Source organism: Scyliorhinus canicula, chromosome 11 (genome assembly GCF_902713615.1).
Source record: "Scyliorhinus canicula chromosome 11, sScyCan1.1, whole genome shotgun sequence".
Taxonomy (NCBI): Eukaryota; Metazoa; Chordata; class Chondrichthyes; order Carcharhiniformes; family Scyliorhinidae; genus Scyliorhinus; species Scyliorhinus canicula.
In genome coordinates, this window is record NC_052156.1 from 135,447,768 (window position 1) to 135,465,550 (window position 17,783).

Genomic DNA, 17,783 nt, shown 5'->3' on the forward strand with positions numbered 1-17,783 from the left:
TTTGTGGGTAAAGTTGTAATAAGACCATTGCATCTCTCCACGGGGGCCAGAGCGCTGGGTCTGTGACTACTTTGTGAACCACCCTCAACTCACTCTGCCCCAATCCCCCTCCACTCCCTGTGCCGGGGGGGGGGGGGGGGGGGGGGGGGGGGAGATGGGTGATGAAGTAAAGGGGGGAGGGATGGTTGTGACCCGGGGGCACCCTCTTGGCACTTACCCTGGCAGCCCTGGTGAGGTTGTGCATCTTCTTCCGACATTGCTCTGCAGAGCGAGGGGTCTGCCCCACAGCACTGATGGCAACAGCCACCTCACGCCAGGCCTGGCGCACCGCGCTGGCAGGGTGGCGATGCCCTCTACGCGGGCAGATGATGCTCCTCCTCTGCTCGATTGATTTGAGCAGCGTCTCCACGTCAGCCTCCACAAATCGCGGGGCTGCTCTCCTGAGCTCCGACATCCTGGCCTAGTTTCTGTGCTCGCCCACGCCTTTTTACGGCGTCGGGCGGCGTCATGTGGGCGTGTTCGTGTCATCGCCGCGTTCCGGCGTCGTCGCACACGTGATTGACGTGGCCCTGTTCCTAGCCCATTTCCCAGATGTGAATACGTCGGGAACTGGGCCGTGTCGGGCCGTCGCAAAAGTCGGCCGTGATTTTCCGCGGGTGCGGAGAATCGCGCCCGATATTTCTCAATAGGGTTTAATTTTGAGGGTCATTTGCTAAAACAGCAAGTTACAGGCTGCATATAATGGTGTGTATTGCACTGAGAAAAGACTCAGTGTGTGGATTCACTGCAAGCAGCCATTGATGATCTTTATTTACACCTCCCCAGAGAGAGAGTGCAGCAGAGAAGATATCCCTTACTATACTCTACACTCCCTCCCTCCTTATAAAATGACTTGTATGTTAAAATGTAAAATGGCATATGTACATAATTTTTAAGAATACCATATGACTACAGAAATATCATCATCTGAAATTTAACATGTTGGGTTGCTTATTCATTTTTACTGCAATCCGAACTATAACTCATGTATGACTAATATCATCAGAGTAATGTATATGTGAAAATAGTTGTTTTCCTTAACACCAGTATCTATGTAACAAATATTCCTGGCAAGCAGTAATGAAAATAGCAACTTTGTTCTTCTTCCTTCCTAGATACTTTCAATTAAGTTATTTAGCTACTTTTTCTTTCTGTCTCGGTCTCCTTTTCCATTTCCATTAGCTCGACTCTGCTCTCTCAACTTCTCTGACTGGGTGAACACTGAACCTTGACTTTGGCTACCAACTTAATGGTTGGGTCGTTGACATTGATTGATTCACCTTCATTCATTTTTTAAAAAACATTTTCCAATTAAGGGGTAATTTTGTGTGACCAATCCACCTACCCTGCACACCTTTTGGTTCTGGGGGTGAGATCCACACAGACGCGGGGAGAATATGCAAACGCCTTACGGACAGTGACCCGGGGCCAGGATCGAACCTGGGTCCTCGCTGCCGTGAGGCAGTAGTGCGACCACTGTGCCACCGTGCCGCCCTGTTAAAGACCCTGACTTACTTTCCTCTACCCCCGGATTCCATGATACCTGCAAACTTTCAGTTCCTTTCTGACTTTGGCTGGGAATTTCCATTCCAGGCCTGAGTCCTGTGGTAGCGATGGGGACCAGGAGTGTTTTAAGGTTGACTGATGTATTGCATGCAGAGCAGGCTGGAAATCATGGTTCCCAAGATCAGAGCAGGGCCCCATGTTTAAAGGGTGCCTGGATATCAACTTTGTTCTGAACCTACCCTGGAAGGAGGAAATGACCTGCCAATCCCAGGGATCTCTCGCCCTCAAATTCAGTGATACTTCCCTTGTAGTGCTGCTCAATACAGTGGAGGCCTCCAGCAGAGGACTGCCCTGCAGTGCTGGAACTGGAAGAATGGCCTCAGATACAATGTCAGGGTAAATTACCCTTTAACTGCTCACACCCAACTCACTGAATGGTAGTCGAGGGGAATGGCAGGGGCATCATTCATGCAGCCCATTCATAAAAAAGCGACTTAACATGAAAAGATTATGCCTTATAGCCCCCGGCTGTCCATTAGTCTCCATTAGCTGGAGATGGCACTTAACCCTTCCAAACAGGAAGCTGAGATGCTACCTGAGGTGGGGCAGAGGTGGTTGGGGGAGAGAGTGGTTGGTTGGTCGGTGCAGGGGGAAAGGGGTTAGACATTGAAAGTATCAGAAAGAACCACTAAAGACATGTGACTGTGAGCTTTATCCTTCCATCTGCATGGACTCAGTGCTCTGAAGACTGTTGCTCACAACCCAGAATCCTTGTGGACAGCTGCAGTGCATCCATCACTTGGCACAGAATCCAGGGGGTTATTTGGAAGACTGAAAGCATGAGAGAGCTACATGAAACCCCATTGCTCTCAAATCCATCTTGTCTCTTTGCACAGGAAAAGTTAACGCACAACAAGAGTGACAGGGCGAGAGAGAGATGGAAGGGGCCTTGCCTGAATTGAGGAATATTACAGAGTTTGAGGAGTGGACAACTGAGTTTCGGCAGGGGAGGAACCAGGCACAGCCTGTGCAGAGGGAGAGGTCAGCCAGCAGCTTCCATCTAATTAGGATCCATGCATAATGTAGGCAGATAGAAACCTCCGGGTCACGTGTTCCACCATGTTGGAGGCAGCACATGCAGTCACTCTCTCTCTCCTCTCTCACTTACAGATTCCAACAGGAAAAGGGGAAGATCAGAAAGAAGCCCCGTCAAGGACATTGGGGAGGAGGAGGAAAGTGCACCTGTAGAGCCAGCACATCAGTCACCTGCACCCTCCACCATCTCAGAGACACAGATACTGGATCTAGTTCAGGCAGAGTTTCGCATTCTGGTGGTCACCACATGGACACGTGTCCACAGCAGGGAAGAGGCAATGTCGGACAAGCTCAGCGGCGCTTGGAGCACTGCTCGGGAAGAGGCATCTGCAATGTCTGAGTTAGGTGAGCCTCTAGTATTTGACCTGTACAAGATGCTGGGGCTGCTGCAAGAAAAACAGGTAGAGGCGTCAGAGGCCTTCAACAGATTGGCACGTGAGATGGAGAAGTCCTTCCACCTGCTTGCTGATGACATGGTTCAGACCTGTGAACACATGGAGGCCTCCATGAGGAGGATGGTGAACACTATGGAGAACCTCATCAGCAGATTACCTAGTTTTTTCAGAGATGCCGCAGACCTGCACTCCATCACTGTATGTGGCTGCACAAGAGGGGGCACAGGACCCATGACCTTCCTCCAGGTACCCCCTCTTCCACGACCTCCCTCCAGGTTCCGCCTTTACCTCAAGGAGTTCAGCAGGAGCTGTCGGGCTCCCAAAGAGAGGAGGAGCAATTGTTGAACACCACAGGAACCTCCAATCAGGACTCTCTGAGAATGGCCGGCCCTTCTGAATCTCCCTTGCCTGCGATCCTTTCAGCTTCATTCTCTGTGGCCGCGGAGGGGGCAGCTGCCCCACAGCAGGACAAACAAAGCAACCGATGACCCTCTAGGCCTCAGGTCTCCAGAGGACACCTGTCAGGGTCATACAATTCAACAAGGCAGGAGCCCTGCTGCGGGTGTTGGGGATGGAGGGGGCACCTAGAAGAAGTGGCAGGAATTGCAAGTTTAAGAAGATTTAATTTCACATGTGGTTACACGAGTGCACTGTGATTGTTAATGATATGACACTTTTGTAAATAGACTGCAATTGAACTTTAATTATGTTTGATGTTTAATTAAGCCTATGAGCAGCCTTCCACTGCCCCCCCCCCCTTCTCCCCACACCCCATCTTCAGGGGGACACCTCAGGTTGGCTCTATCCCCCTCCCAGAAATAAAGTTGACATGGAGCGGATCGCACTGCAAACAGGTTTAACAGTAGCCGATTGAGAGTTCTGACTCATACTGGTGAGGAATTGCATTGGTTAGCAGCTCCATCACTCGCAAGAGTTCCAAGGGTACATTAGAGCTGCAAGAAGAAGGTGGGAAAAGAGGATTCCCCAAAGTTATCAAGTGCACGGTCTTGATCAGGGAGGGTCACAAATAGTCAAGGAGGGGAACAGAGGGATTAGCAGGGTTAGGAAGAATGAGGGGGTTTGATTTAGTGGGGGCCACCCCGATTCAAAAGGACAGTCCCTGATATTAGAAGGTCCTGTACTTCCCGCACTTTGAAGGTTCGCTTTAAAAACATCAAACTGTCTACTCCCGCCCAACTGCCCACGCCAAACATTTTACGGGTTGGGCAGTGTATTATCAGAGTCATACGCAGAGTGGTGAGAGAATTTCTCAAACTTGAGAAAATAATCTGCAATAATCTCACTTGGCAACTTTTTCCTTTCATGGAACACAAGTGTCTGCAATTTTGTTCATGGTCAAGCCATCATATATCATATCAAATAATTTACAGAGCAGAAGGAGACCATTCGGCCCATTGAGTCTGCACCGGCTCTTGGAAAGAGCAGCATACCCAAGGTCAACACCTCCACCCTATCCCCATAACCCAGTAACCCCACCCAACACTAAGGGCAATTTTGGACACTAAGGGCAATTTCTCATGGCCAATCCACCTAACCTGCACATCTTTGGACTGTGGGAGGAAACCAGAGCACCAGGAGGAAACCCACGCACACATGTGGAGGATGTGCAGACTCCACACAGACAGTGACCCAAGCCAGAATCGAACCTGGGACCCTGGAGCTGTGAAGCGATTGTGCTATCCACAATGCTACCGTGCTGCCCCACGGATATGAATCCAGAATTTCATTAATTTCAGCGTAGTCCATAAAATCTGGGTCTTTCGAGTGACATTGTTTAGACACCACATCAGAAGCACCTGGCTCCATCATGGTGAGGAAAATATTTATGTTATCCTAATTTTCTCTTTTATTCACTTTCAACCAAATGTATAACCTTCATTTGTAATCACACTGGCCCCTTTGTCAGGGGTTAATTCCCCCATTATCCCCAAGTATACTTCAGTGCTTTTTTATCATTCAATTATGCACCGTGCCGTATCACAAGCTGACCCTGAACACAATGTGCACGTCGAACAATCTTCCAAACTTTCTCAAAACGAACCTGAGAAGTTCCAAAAAGTATGTCACAATCTTCTTCAGTTCTTGGGGCAGGATTCTCCGATTGCTGACGCCACAATCGCATTCGGAGGTCAGCCGGTGAATCCATTTGTACGCCGAAATCGGGGGTGGTGCTGTATTTTGGGCGGTCCGCTCCCTCAAAAACGGCGTAGTCCTGAGGCCCTCCGCCCGATGTTCCGCCCCCGATGGGCCGACTTCCCGATGACGCGGTCACGTGTCCTCTCAACTTTCATGAACCTGGCGTGGCGGCTGCGAACTGATCGAGCTCCGCCACAGTTGCGGGGAGGGGAGTCTTTTCGCTGGCTGGGGGGAGCTTCGGCGTGCGCTGAAGGGAATGGTTGGGGTTGGTCTGGGGTTGGCGAGGGGCGCACTATCTGGCAGGCCGGGTCCGCGTGCGGCCGGTGCCATGTTGTACGGCGCGGTGGCTGCAGTATCCTGCCGTGCACATGCGCGGCCATGGACCCGGCCATTCTGAGTCCGTATCTGCAGGTAAAGCAGGCTTTACATGGTGTGGCTGCTAGCCCCCCACCAGGTGCAGGGCGGCACCAACTTTTTGGTCGTAAAACCAGATGCTTCCTCGGGAAATCGGAGAATCCAGCCCTCCATTTGTCAAATGAAATGCCTCCGATGGGCCGAATTGCCAATGGCGAGGTTCACTTGTGCTTTCAAAAATCATGAAACTGCGCCGTGGCTGCTGAGGGGGAGAGAGGGGGTACAGAATGTGTCCAACCTCTCAATAGTTTGCTGACCGTTGTGCCGTTGGCCAAGGGACTTCTGCCAGGGCCGGGGGGAGCGGGTGGCCAGGAGGTGGGCTGTGGGATCGGGTGGCTGGGCACTGAACACCATTGCCAAGGCCTGCAAGGCAGCCATGCTGCTGCCTGCCCACTGTGAATGTAGGACCATCGGATGTATGGGTGTCCCCATAGGACCTATCCCCACCCTACGTGCCTCTGGTCCCAGCCAACCCATCAGTAGGATGGGCGTACTCCAGCACAATCAGTGCCATCTTGTTGACTGGGATGAGTGCGTGTGGAGATTGTAATGTGTATATATAGCTGCAGCTTGACAGTCTCCCGAGTGTCAATCACGGATCCAGCAAATCCCTCAATGTTTCTCATTGGAATCGATTGTGTTCCACATGGCGCCGGTGCTAGCCCCTCGCCAGTCGCTGAATCTGTCCATGTTCGGCACCAGTTTTGCCGTTGTGGGTAACCCCGAATCCTGCCCCGGCGTCAACACTTAGTCTCAGGAACGGAGAATACCGCCCGTCATGTGGGTTCACTTGAGGCAGCCATTGTTGTGCTAATTTTACTTACTCCTCCCCAATAGAACTGAGGGAGAGCAGCAGACGAGGACAGCTATGTCAACACACTGCATTCAACATGGGCACAACTGTGTGAGGTTTATTTACATCCTTCCAGATTATGAAAGAAGGGAAAGACATTCAGGTGGGGATTTTCCGGCCCTTTCTACAGGGAGGATCTCCCGGCCCGCCGAAGGCGAATCCTCCCCTGCTTCCCCACCTCCACCTCAGGTTCCCCAACGATGAGACTGGCAAGCAACACAAATGACCATTGACCGGAAGATCCCGCTGGCGGGAAATCCCAATCCGTCTCTTCCCTGGAAAACCCACGCTGGGTGGCGGGGGGGGCGTAAAATCCCAGCCTCTGTGAATCACATCAGATTAAAAAAGATAGCCTTCCCATCCATAAAAATGAGACAGTTTACAAAGGATTAGCAGTTTCAATCCATACAAATTCGCAAAATTCTATATTGCACTTTGCAACAAGGCTGTAAATGAAACAATAAAAAGCCAGAAAGTACAGTAAGAAGCACTATAATGTGCTTCAACATATTTGATATGTTTAACATGAGGTATCGGAATGTTTGTCCTACTGTGTGAATACAGCTGGTGTTGCACAAGATGAATCTTTCACCTTAATTTGGATTTGTCTCAATGATGGTTTTGGGAACCAACACAAAAAGTTTTGTATCAGGTTGGAGTCCTCCATAAATGTTGTCCACAGAACAAAAATGCTTCTCATTTCCGACCAAATTCAACAGACTTGGAATGTACCATTTTCCTGAAGCTGAGTCTGAGACGACATTGACAACAACAGGCCCTTCAGTTAAATCTGGAATATTTATTTCTGCTGTTAGATGCAAACTTTAAAAATGCTCCTCTTTAACTTTTTTTTTAATTCTAAATGTGTTTTCGTAACAAATATTTTCAGATTCTGTTCATCCCACAAGTATTTTTCCCATTAACAGTCCAGCACACACTGAAACTCTTGTGTACAGACACAGTGTTTCTCAGCTTGCTTTCAGTTCACAACTCAAGGTTAGATGGCTGAGTTAATCCTCTGCATAAAGAACAGAATATATATCCTTTGTTAAAAGGGTAACGCTTACTGTGATGATTCAAACTTTCTACTAACATTCCGAACGTATGTTTTACAGCAAAGGATCTGTTCCATAGGCCTACATGACATGTGTACTGCCCCATGTGCCATGACATTAATAATTATCTTATTAATATTGTATTACACAACAGACACTTATTCCAAATGTTGAAATTAAAACATCGTCAGCCTGAGGATTACAATTGAGCAGAAACTATACCAGTCTACCCAAAGTTACCCCTTGGCTACAAAACAGTCAGAGGCTGGATATTTTGCAGCAAGTAACTCACCTCCTGACTTTCCAAAGCCTATCCACCATCTACAGGGCACGGGTCAGGGCAAGGAGTGTATACTCTCCAAGTGCCTGGATTAGGGCAATTCTAGCAACTCAAGAAGGTTGGCATCATCCTGGACAAAATAGCCCACTTGATGCACACCCCATCCACCACCTTCAACATTTACCCCCTCCACCACTTATGCAGGGTGCACAATAGTAACTCGCCAAGGTTCCTTTAATAGAACCCTCCAAACGGTACCTTATTAACTGTGACCTCCACCACTTAAAGAATAAGAACAGCAGATGCATGGGAACGCCATCAACTGGAAGTTGACCTCCAAGCCACACATCATCCTGACTTGGAACTAAATTGCCATTCCTTCATCATCGCTGTGTCAAAATCTTCGAACTCCCTTCCTTACAATACCTTCACCACATGGACTGCAGCGGCTCAAAAAGATGGCTCAACACAACCTTCTGAAGAGAAATTAGGAATCGGCAATAGATTTTGACCTTGCCAGTGACACTCATGTCCCTTAAATGTATATTGAAATAAATAATAACCATAAAACACGGCAAAGGCACCACATTTGCTTTACACTTCACAAAAATGAAATAAATTGAGATCTTGGGTGGGATTTTCCATCCCCTTCCCCCAGCCACCTATTTCCCGGATGTGGGAGGCGGCATGTTGTTCACTGGTGGAAGGATTCTCTGCTCCAGCCGCTGTCAATGGGAATTCCCACAGGGGCCACCTCATGCCGGCGGGAAAGCCGAGGGCCAGGGTGCGCTGCCGACAGGACCAGAGAATCCCGTCGCCAGAAAAGGGCCGGAGAATTCCGGCCCATATCTACTTATTTATCATAAACTGTAGACATTCTCATGGGCAGCTTTGCATGTTGGCAAATGTTGGATCGCAGAGCCAAAAGAATTATTTCAAAGACACGGCCAAGTTAAGCCATTTTTTCAATTCACATCACTCCATCGATCTAACGCCAAATATAATAAATGTAACACAGAGATTTTCCCAATTGGAAGTCTGGCAAAGTTCTGCTTCCATCGCTGTTATAATTTTAATCCTAATTTGTTGTCTTTATAATCCAATCATTCAGCCACTTATGCTTGATCGAAAAAGTCAATGAGAATAATACTTGATTCTTAAAACGCAGCTTACTGTGGCATTCCCGTGCAGTGCAATACTTTCTGCTAAGTCTGATTTGTGACGAGCAACATCGGTGTCATCTTGTAGGCGGCCTAATTCAAAAGAATCCACCTGTTTACACTCCACTGTTACTACTACACAAGACCCAAATCTGCAGTTGTGAGATTTTGTTTTTCATTTTAAAAGTCATTTGACTACCATTTCAAAATGCCTTCCGATACACACACTCACTTCTTTGACCAAAATTAAAAGCCACCCTCAGGCTGCTGCCAAGGGTGGAAAGCATGAGCTGACAGGAAATAAACTTAGTGGATCACTATAGGCTCATGCAAGTGCAGAAAAACCCTACCTACCAATTTATATTCTTCCTCCTGAAAAGGAGTGCTCCAGTTAGCCAAAGATCAGCATAAGACCTGCAGAAAATAACTAAATTGGAATTGTTGTTGAACTTGTGACTGAAATCTAGATAGTCCCAATCGAAGCTCAGCTACTAACAGTATTATCTAACGTGTAGGTGGATTGTATTTTCACACTCCTATGCCCACGGGAGAAGTTATTTAAAAAGATTAAGGTTGTCAAATGCAATCTAGAGCTCTGTACATGTTTGATTTACTCTTGGATGAACCTGATAGCAACCAAGCAAATTTTATTTATTTTATCATAGTGTCAATCACTATTCCTATCCTAATTTATTCCATTCCAACCTTACATTGAGACTGCTGGTTTAAAATGGCAAAAGTGTCTCTCGGGGGTTTCCTCGTCCAAGAATTGATAAATCCCAATGGTGAGATTAAAAAAATAGTAAGTTCATAAAAGAAAATTCTATTCTCACTACCCCAACTTGTCACAACTCTGAAATAGCCCTGTGAGATGCGGTATAATCCACAGGATGCCAGTCGGTACAAGTTATTGCCCTGCCACGTCTAATTAACCTGGTGCCACAGATTAGGATTTAAGCGCAGCCCATCCTAGTCTGTTTAGCTCTGCCACTCACTGTGTTAATGTGTTTAGTCATTAAGAAAGGAACATGAGAGACATAAGAAATACCACCAGGACTAGCCCCTCAGCAGGCTGCGTCATTTTGGTGGACTTATACATTTGATTGAGCTAAAAATACATAATATTTCTTAACTGTGCATCGAATGAAATAATGGTTCATTCTCGAAAAGACACATTTCTCAGCATTGATGGCATCAGTTTCAGAAAATGTGCATGTAGGCCGTAATTCTCAACCAGCTTTCCTTACAGCAGTGAGCCAAAATGACAGGTCGTGTTTTCCCTGTCAAATATATATCCTAATATGATCCTAGCAGGAATGCCATGGAATTAATAGCATTAATCTACAAAGCAAAGTACAGGGCATGTTGATAACCTGGCAAGATACATACATACATACAAATTAGGAGTGAATAGGTCATTCGCTTCACCTTTCATAAGGTCTGATTGTGGACTCAACGCCACTTTCCTGCCTACCCCCAGTACCTTTAGACTACCTTGTTGGACAAAAATAATGATAATATTAATAATCTTTTTATTATCACAAGTAGGCTTATATTAACACTGCAATGAATTTACGGTGAAAAGCCTAGTCACAGATCATAGAATAGAATTTACAGTGCAGAAGGAAGCCATTCGGCCCATTGAGACAGCACCAGCCCTTGGAAAGAGCACCTTACCTAAGCCCACACCTCCACCCTATCTCCATAACCCAGTAACCCCATCTAACCTTTTTTTGGATACTAAAGGCATCTAACATGGCCAATCTGTAGCCACCTGGGTTGGCCACTCCCTCACACAAAATGGAAGAACGCAAAGATTACAGGGAAAAATGGACATTGGCAAAGAAACAAGCAGTCTGCAGAATCCCCTGTATTCTAGCTGCCACAGAAACCAGACAGAATTGTAACTAATGAGCTGCGCATATTAAGTGAGCGATTCACGGTGATTCCCAGGCACAATGGACACAACAGTTAACTGCAATTGAAACATTCTATGGAAGGTCAGACCTCCCGGCGCCAGTAGAGTCTGAGACAAAGGACACCAATAAGGTGTAAGGAACCGCCCGGTGATCGAGGAACAGCCCGTTATTGGGGAAATTCAAATCAATCGATTGGGAAGAGACCCAATCGATTGCAGGTTTATAGAGGGTTCGCCCAGAAGGATGCGAAGCCCCTGGGACCTATAAAAGTCAGGTCCCAGGACTGATTCATTCTCCTTGACCAGCCTCCCAGCGCTCTTCTCCACCAGCCTCCCAGCGCTCTCCTTGACCAGCCTCCCAGCGCTCTCCTTGACCAGCCTCCCAGCGCTCTTCTCCACCAGCCTCCCAGCGCTCTCCTTGACCAGCCTCCCAGCGCTCTCCTTGACCAGCCTCCCAGCGCTCTCCTTGACCAGCCTCCCAGCGCTCTCCTTGACCAGCCTCCCAGCGCTCTCCTTGACCAGCCTCCCAGCGCTCTTCTTGACCAGCCTCCTAGCGCTCTTCTTGACCAGCCTCCCAGCACTCTTCTTGACCAGCCTCCCAGCGCTCTTCTTGACCAGCCTCCCAGCGCTCTCCTTGACCAGCCTCCCAGCGCTCTTCTTGACCAGCCTCCCAGCGCTCTTCTCCACCAGCCTCCCAGCGCTCTCCTTGACCAGCCTCCCAGCGCTCTCCTTGACCAGCCTCCCAGCGCTCTTCTTGACCAGCCTCCCAGCGCTCTTCTTGACCAGCCTCCCAGCGCTCTTCTTGACCAGCCTCCCAGCGCTCTCCTTGACCAGCCTCCCAGCGCTCTCCTTGACCAGCCTCCCAGCGCTCTTCTCCACCAGCCTCCCAGCGCTCTTCTTGACCAGCCTCCCAGCGCTCTTCTCCACCAGCCTCCCAGCGCTCTCCTTGACCAGCCTCCCAGCGCTCTCCTTGACCAGCCTCCCAGCGCTCTTCTTGACCAGCCTCCCAGCGCTCTTCTTGACCAGCCTCCCAGTGCTCTTCTTGACCAGCCTCCCAGCGCTCTCCTTGACCAGCCTCCCAGCGCTCTCCTTGACCAGCCTCCCAGCGCTCTCCTTGACCAGCCTCCCAGCGCTCTTCTTGACCTGCCTCCTAGCGCTCTTCTTGACCAGCCTCCCAGCGCTCTCCTTGACCAGCCTCCCAGCGCTCTTCTTGACCAGCCTCCCAGCGCTCTTCTTGACCAGCCTCCCAGTGCTCTTCCTGACCAGCCTCCCAGCGCTCTCCTTGACCAGCCTCCCAGCGCTCTTCTTGACCAGCCTCCCAGCGCTCTTCTCCACCAGCCTCCCAGCGCCCCTCTTGACCAGCCTCCCAGCGCTCTCCTTGACCAGCCTCCCAGCGCTCTTCTTGACCAGCCTCCCAGCGCTCTCCTTGACCAGCCTCCCAGCGCTCTCCTTGACCAGCCTCCCAGCGCTCTTCTTGACCAGCCTCCCAGCGCTCTCCTTGACCAGCCTCCCAGCGCTCTTCTTGACCAGCCTCCCAGCGCTCTTCTTGACCAGCCTCCCAGCGCTCTCCTTGACCAGCCTCCCAGCGCTCTTCTTGACCAGCCTCCCAGCGCTCTTCTTGACCAGCCTCCCAGCGCTCTCCTTGACCAGCCTCCCAGCGCTCTCCTTGACCAGCCTCCCAGCGCTCTCCTTGTCCAGCCTCCCAGCGCTCTCCTTGACCAGCCTCCCAGCGCTCTCCTTGACCAGCCTCCCAGCGCTCTCCTTGACCAGCCTCCCAGCGCTCTTCTTGACCAGCCTCCCAGCGCTCTTCTTGACCAGCCTCTTAGCGCTCTTCTTGACCAGCCTCCCAGCGCTCTTCTTGACCAACCTCCCAGCGCTCTTCTTGACCAGCCTCCCAGCGCTCTTCTTGACCAGCCTCCCAGCGCTCTCCTTGACCATCCTCCCAGCGCTCTTCTTGACCAGCCGGCACTCCCAGCAGAACACCTTTGCAGTAGAAGAACCTTGAGAAGGAGAGGCCTGGTCAGCAGCCGCCATCAAGTAAGTGTCATACAACGCACGCTACGAGAGTAGACACTCCTGACCCCTTTAGTCCACACCAACTGGAAGCCTGCGGATCCAGGACAAAGCAAGAGGCCATTGATCCCTGATCCGGCAGTTCCCTTATTCCAGATAAGTATTGGCCTGTTAGTAGTAGGATTAGCCTAGTCTTGTAGTTTTATATGCATAATTAGTAGATAACTGTATTATAATAAATGTGTCTTGTTTGAACTTACTAACTGGTGTATTGAGTTATTGGTCTGAACTTGAACTTGAATCTTGTGGTGGTATCTTAACGATACCTGGCGACTCTAGAGCTAAGAAATAAAACAGAGCCAAATTGAGTGTAAAGCACACTCACCCAGAACGAGCAACAAATCCACCTAACGTGCACATCTTTGGACTGTGGGAGGAAACCGGAGCACTCGGAGGAAATCCACGCACACAGGGGGAGGACGTGCAGACTCCACACAGACAGTGACCCAGCCGGGAATTGAACCTGGGACCTTGGAGCTATGAAGCAACAGTGCTCACCACTGTGCTACCGTGCCGCCCAACCTCTGCCTTAAAAATAACTAAACTAAATAAATATAACATAAAAGCTACCATGCACAGTTAAGAAATGTTATGGATTTTTAGTTTAATCAAACGTATAAGTCCACCAAAATGACGCAGCCTGCTGAGGGGCTAGTCCTGTTGGTACCACAACTGTGGCAAAAAACGGTGGGTTAATTTCCGGCCCCACCTACTGCAAGGATCATCCGGTCCCTCCAAACATCTATGGACCTTTACATTCATGATCTGGAGGAAGGAATTGAAGGCACTGTTGCTAAGTTTGCAGATGATACAAAGATCTGTAGAGGGGCAGCTAGTACTGAGGAAGCAGGTGGGTTGCGGAAGGACTTGGACAGGCTAGGAGAGTGGGCAAAAAAGTGGCAGATGGAATACAATGTGGAAAAGTGTGAGGTTATGCACTTTGGAAGGAGAAATGGAGGTATAAACTATTTTCTAAATGTGAAGATGCTTATGAAATCAGAAGCATAGAGGGACTTGGGAGTCCTTGTTCGCGATTCTCTTAAAGTTAACGTGCAGGTTCAGTCGGCAGTTAGGAAGGCAAATGCAATGTCAGCATTCATGTCGACAAGGCTAGAATACAAGATCAGGAATGTACTTCTGATGCTGTATAAGGCTCTGGTCAGACCCCATTTGAAATATTGTGAGCAGTTTTGGGCCTCGTATCTAAGGAAAAATGTGCTGGCCTTGGAAAGGCTCCAGAGGAGGTTCACAAGAATGATCCCCGGAATGAGGAGCTTGTCGTATGAAGAACGGTTGAGGACTCTGGGTCTGTACTCGTTGGAGTTTAGAAGGATGAGGGGGGATATTATTGAAACTTACAGGATACTGCATGGCCTGTATAGAGTCGACGTGGAGAGGATGTTTCCACTTTTGGAAAAACTAGAAGCAGAGGACACAATCACAGACTAAAGGAACGATCCTTTAAAACAGAGATGAGGAGGAATTTCTTCAGCCAGTGGCTGGTGAATCTATGGAACTCTTTGTCGCAGAAGGCTGTGGAGGCTAAATCACTGAGTGTCTTTAAGACAGAGATAGATATGTTCTTGATCAATAAGGGGATCAGGGCTTATGGGGAGAAGGCAGGAGAATGGAGATGAGAAAAATATCAGCCATGATTGCATGACGGAGCAGACTTGATGGGCCGAGTGGCTGAGTTCTGCTCCTATGCCTTATGGTCATATGGTTGGGTCACCGATTATCCCGTGGCAATTCCGCCATGACCAGGCCGGAAAATCCTGGCCAGTATCTCAGAATGATCAAATTCATGGTTTTTGGTACTCTATAAATTTCTCATGCTTCTCGTGTAAATTTTTTTAATCAACTATTTTCTCTCATCAACTGTACTTCAACTTGGCTACTTAATTTTCAAATACTCTTCTTCAGTGATGCATGATTCAAATTAATCTATTTCACGTAAGTGATAGTTCCACTGTTGTGCAAATAATCAGGAATATTAATGTTTATTCAAGATTTGGGCAGAATATTCTATTCTAAAAGACAGGTGGTAAAGGATAGAACTGGAACCTAATCTTCATTCACTTGTAGAAACATTTATTTAAAGAGGTACAGATTAAAACATGCACCTTCCTCTTAACCCAACAACTACAGCTTCAGTCTGCATATATACAGAAATCCCCTTCTTAGGAAATCCCTCAGGATTGAGGATGACTTGCTTCCATTACAATTTTTTTTATTACTATGTCAGAGTTACAAAGCCAGAGCTCAGAGTGTGGACAGTGGCAAACCCCGAATCCAGCTCCTTGCCTGCTCCAAAAACCAATTCAAATTGAATCCAGTTCATGGTCCCCACAAGAGAGACATACAGATCCAAGCATTACACCTGACCTCACACTCGTATTAGCCAAAAGGCCGAGAAGCAATGCTTCCATTTCAATTTGATGGATTCTGGAAATGAGTGAAAAGTCTATTGCACAACCTGCAAACTATGCCACATTGGTGCATGGAGGGTCAGGTAGATGGATTGTTTGGCAGTTTTTGTGCTCTCTCCGATGCCTCAACTTCGCCTTTGCAAGGTTCCGATGAAGTTTTGCGATGCGTTTGGTCCCTTTCTGAATCAACCTTCTCTCCATTGGTCAGCCACAAGCCAGGGTCTCTCATTGTCAATGTACTATTAATCACTGTGTATGGTAATTATCTTGTTCATTGACAATGAGAGACCCTGGTTTGAGACAAAACAAAACAGAGAAAGCTCATTCAGGAAGGCACCAAACACATTGAGAAATTAATTAATTATGTGATTATCCTATAAATACAGACAGTTGGAAGACTTTGGGGTGAGTGCTTCTTGTGGGTTAGTAGCTATGAGGAAGTGTCTTACAATAAATCAGCTTGAACCTCAAAGACCGGACTGGATTGAGTCTTTCACCATAGTTCATGGCTGTAATTAGCACTCATGAATCAACGGGTATTACTTGATCTCTTCAGCAATAATTTGAGGACATCCCTAAAATGTTTCTGCTGTCCCCCTGTGAGATTCCTGCCATGCAAATACTGTCTATGCTCAACTGGTCTAGCGGCATCTGTGGAGAGAGAAACAGTTCATATGGCCCTTCTACCCATTGGCGGGGGGGCAGGGGGTCTAGTAGAAAGGTCATAGGTAAAGGGGCACCCCGATCTTTAAAAAACGAAGTGAGCCCGCAACACCAGCAAATCAGAGTCCGCCTCGCTAGTGTGATACCCATGATAGTCATGGTACCCACCCTATAACTTTTTTTGTATAAGTACCCAAAAATACGGTGGAGGAAGCTGCCTTTGGGATTAACGACTTCCACCCCATATTTTCAACCCACTGCGCAACTGCCAAAAAATTAGAACATTTTGCTCATAGAAGTGCTGCCTGGGCGTAAATACCCTTCGGCCCTTTTTGTTTCGCCTTTCCAAAACACTTCCCTCACTGTTTTCCCATTACAGCATCTAGTCATTTTAACATGATCTCAAGCACATAAAACATTCTCCATGACAACCTGTTCAAGTTGTTGATCCCACGCTTCATTTTTAAAAATAAATTTAGAGTACCCAATTAAGGGGCAATTTAGCGTAGCCAATCCATCTAGCCTGCACATCTTTGGGTTGTGGGGGTGAGACCCACGCAAAGACGGGGAGAATGTGCAAACTTCACACAGACAGTGACCTGGGGCCAGGATCGAACCCGGGTCCTCAGCACCGTGAGGCAGCAGTGCTAACTACTGCCCCACCGTGTTGCCCCGATCCCACCCTTCATGAAGAAATGAAAAAATGTCAGTCATTAAAAACAAAGTCAGTAGTCATCATATTTTCTAAAGCATTATGACTTCAAAATAATTTTGCCTTACCTAAATTTAACGCTTTTGAAGGAAGCTTATAAAAGCAAAGCATCACAGATGGAGAAAAATTCCCATCATAGGTATGAGTTCCAGAAGGCTACTAACAATCTCAAGGGCAAATACATTTCCTGGCTTTTCCCTTGTATTTGTGTGGCAGTGGAGGATGTCTGGCTGAAATATATTATACCTTTTAAGTAAACGTACTACTGTTTTTCAAATGAATGACTTCCCGTGAAAGGGAAGAATGCTGCTGAAGATTTGATTGAAAGATCAGCGTCATTGAAAATTTCCTGAATTGATTCCAGTCTGCTTAAGTATTCAGAGGAAACCAAATTAGAAATGTGTCGACTGGGCAGAATTGAAATGATTCAGCAGTAGTAGCGTCTGCTTTATTCAATGTTACTGAACTTTTCTAACAAGTAATGAGAAGTAATTCAACAAACCTTAACTAAAGTGGCTATTCGATTTGTTAAGTGCAAGAATTTTATCCTAAGAATTAGCTTAATGCCAGTGTAATAACACATAGCAAAACTAATTGCCATCATCCATTGGCTCCACTGCTACAAGTAACAGTTCTGCTGCCACATTGTTCAGGTTCTCCACTTTCATCATGTTCCATATTATTGGCATCATCATTCTGACAGATTGCCTTAGGATGAGACTTATGCGGGGGTCTGATTAATGTGTTTGGTCCCAAATGAGTTTTCTGTCTGCCTTTGCTAATGCATCTCTTGCAGTGTTTTCAGTTCATCATCAGGATCTATGGTAAAATGATTTCAGACATTAGATTTGTTTTCCAAACCTGACAAGAGGCTCATTTTTGTAGGAGATAACATGGTAGAGTTTAGGAGTGTTCTTTGCCTTTATGTCAATGATTGAGCTGGTATAACAATAACAAAACTGATGTTCGCATCATGGGAATCAGTAAATTAATAGAGTGCTCTCTTATTCCTCTCTTACTTTTCCCTTACATTT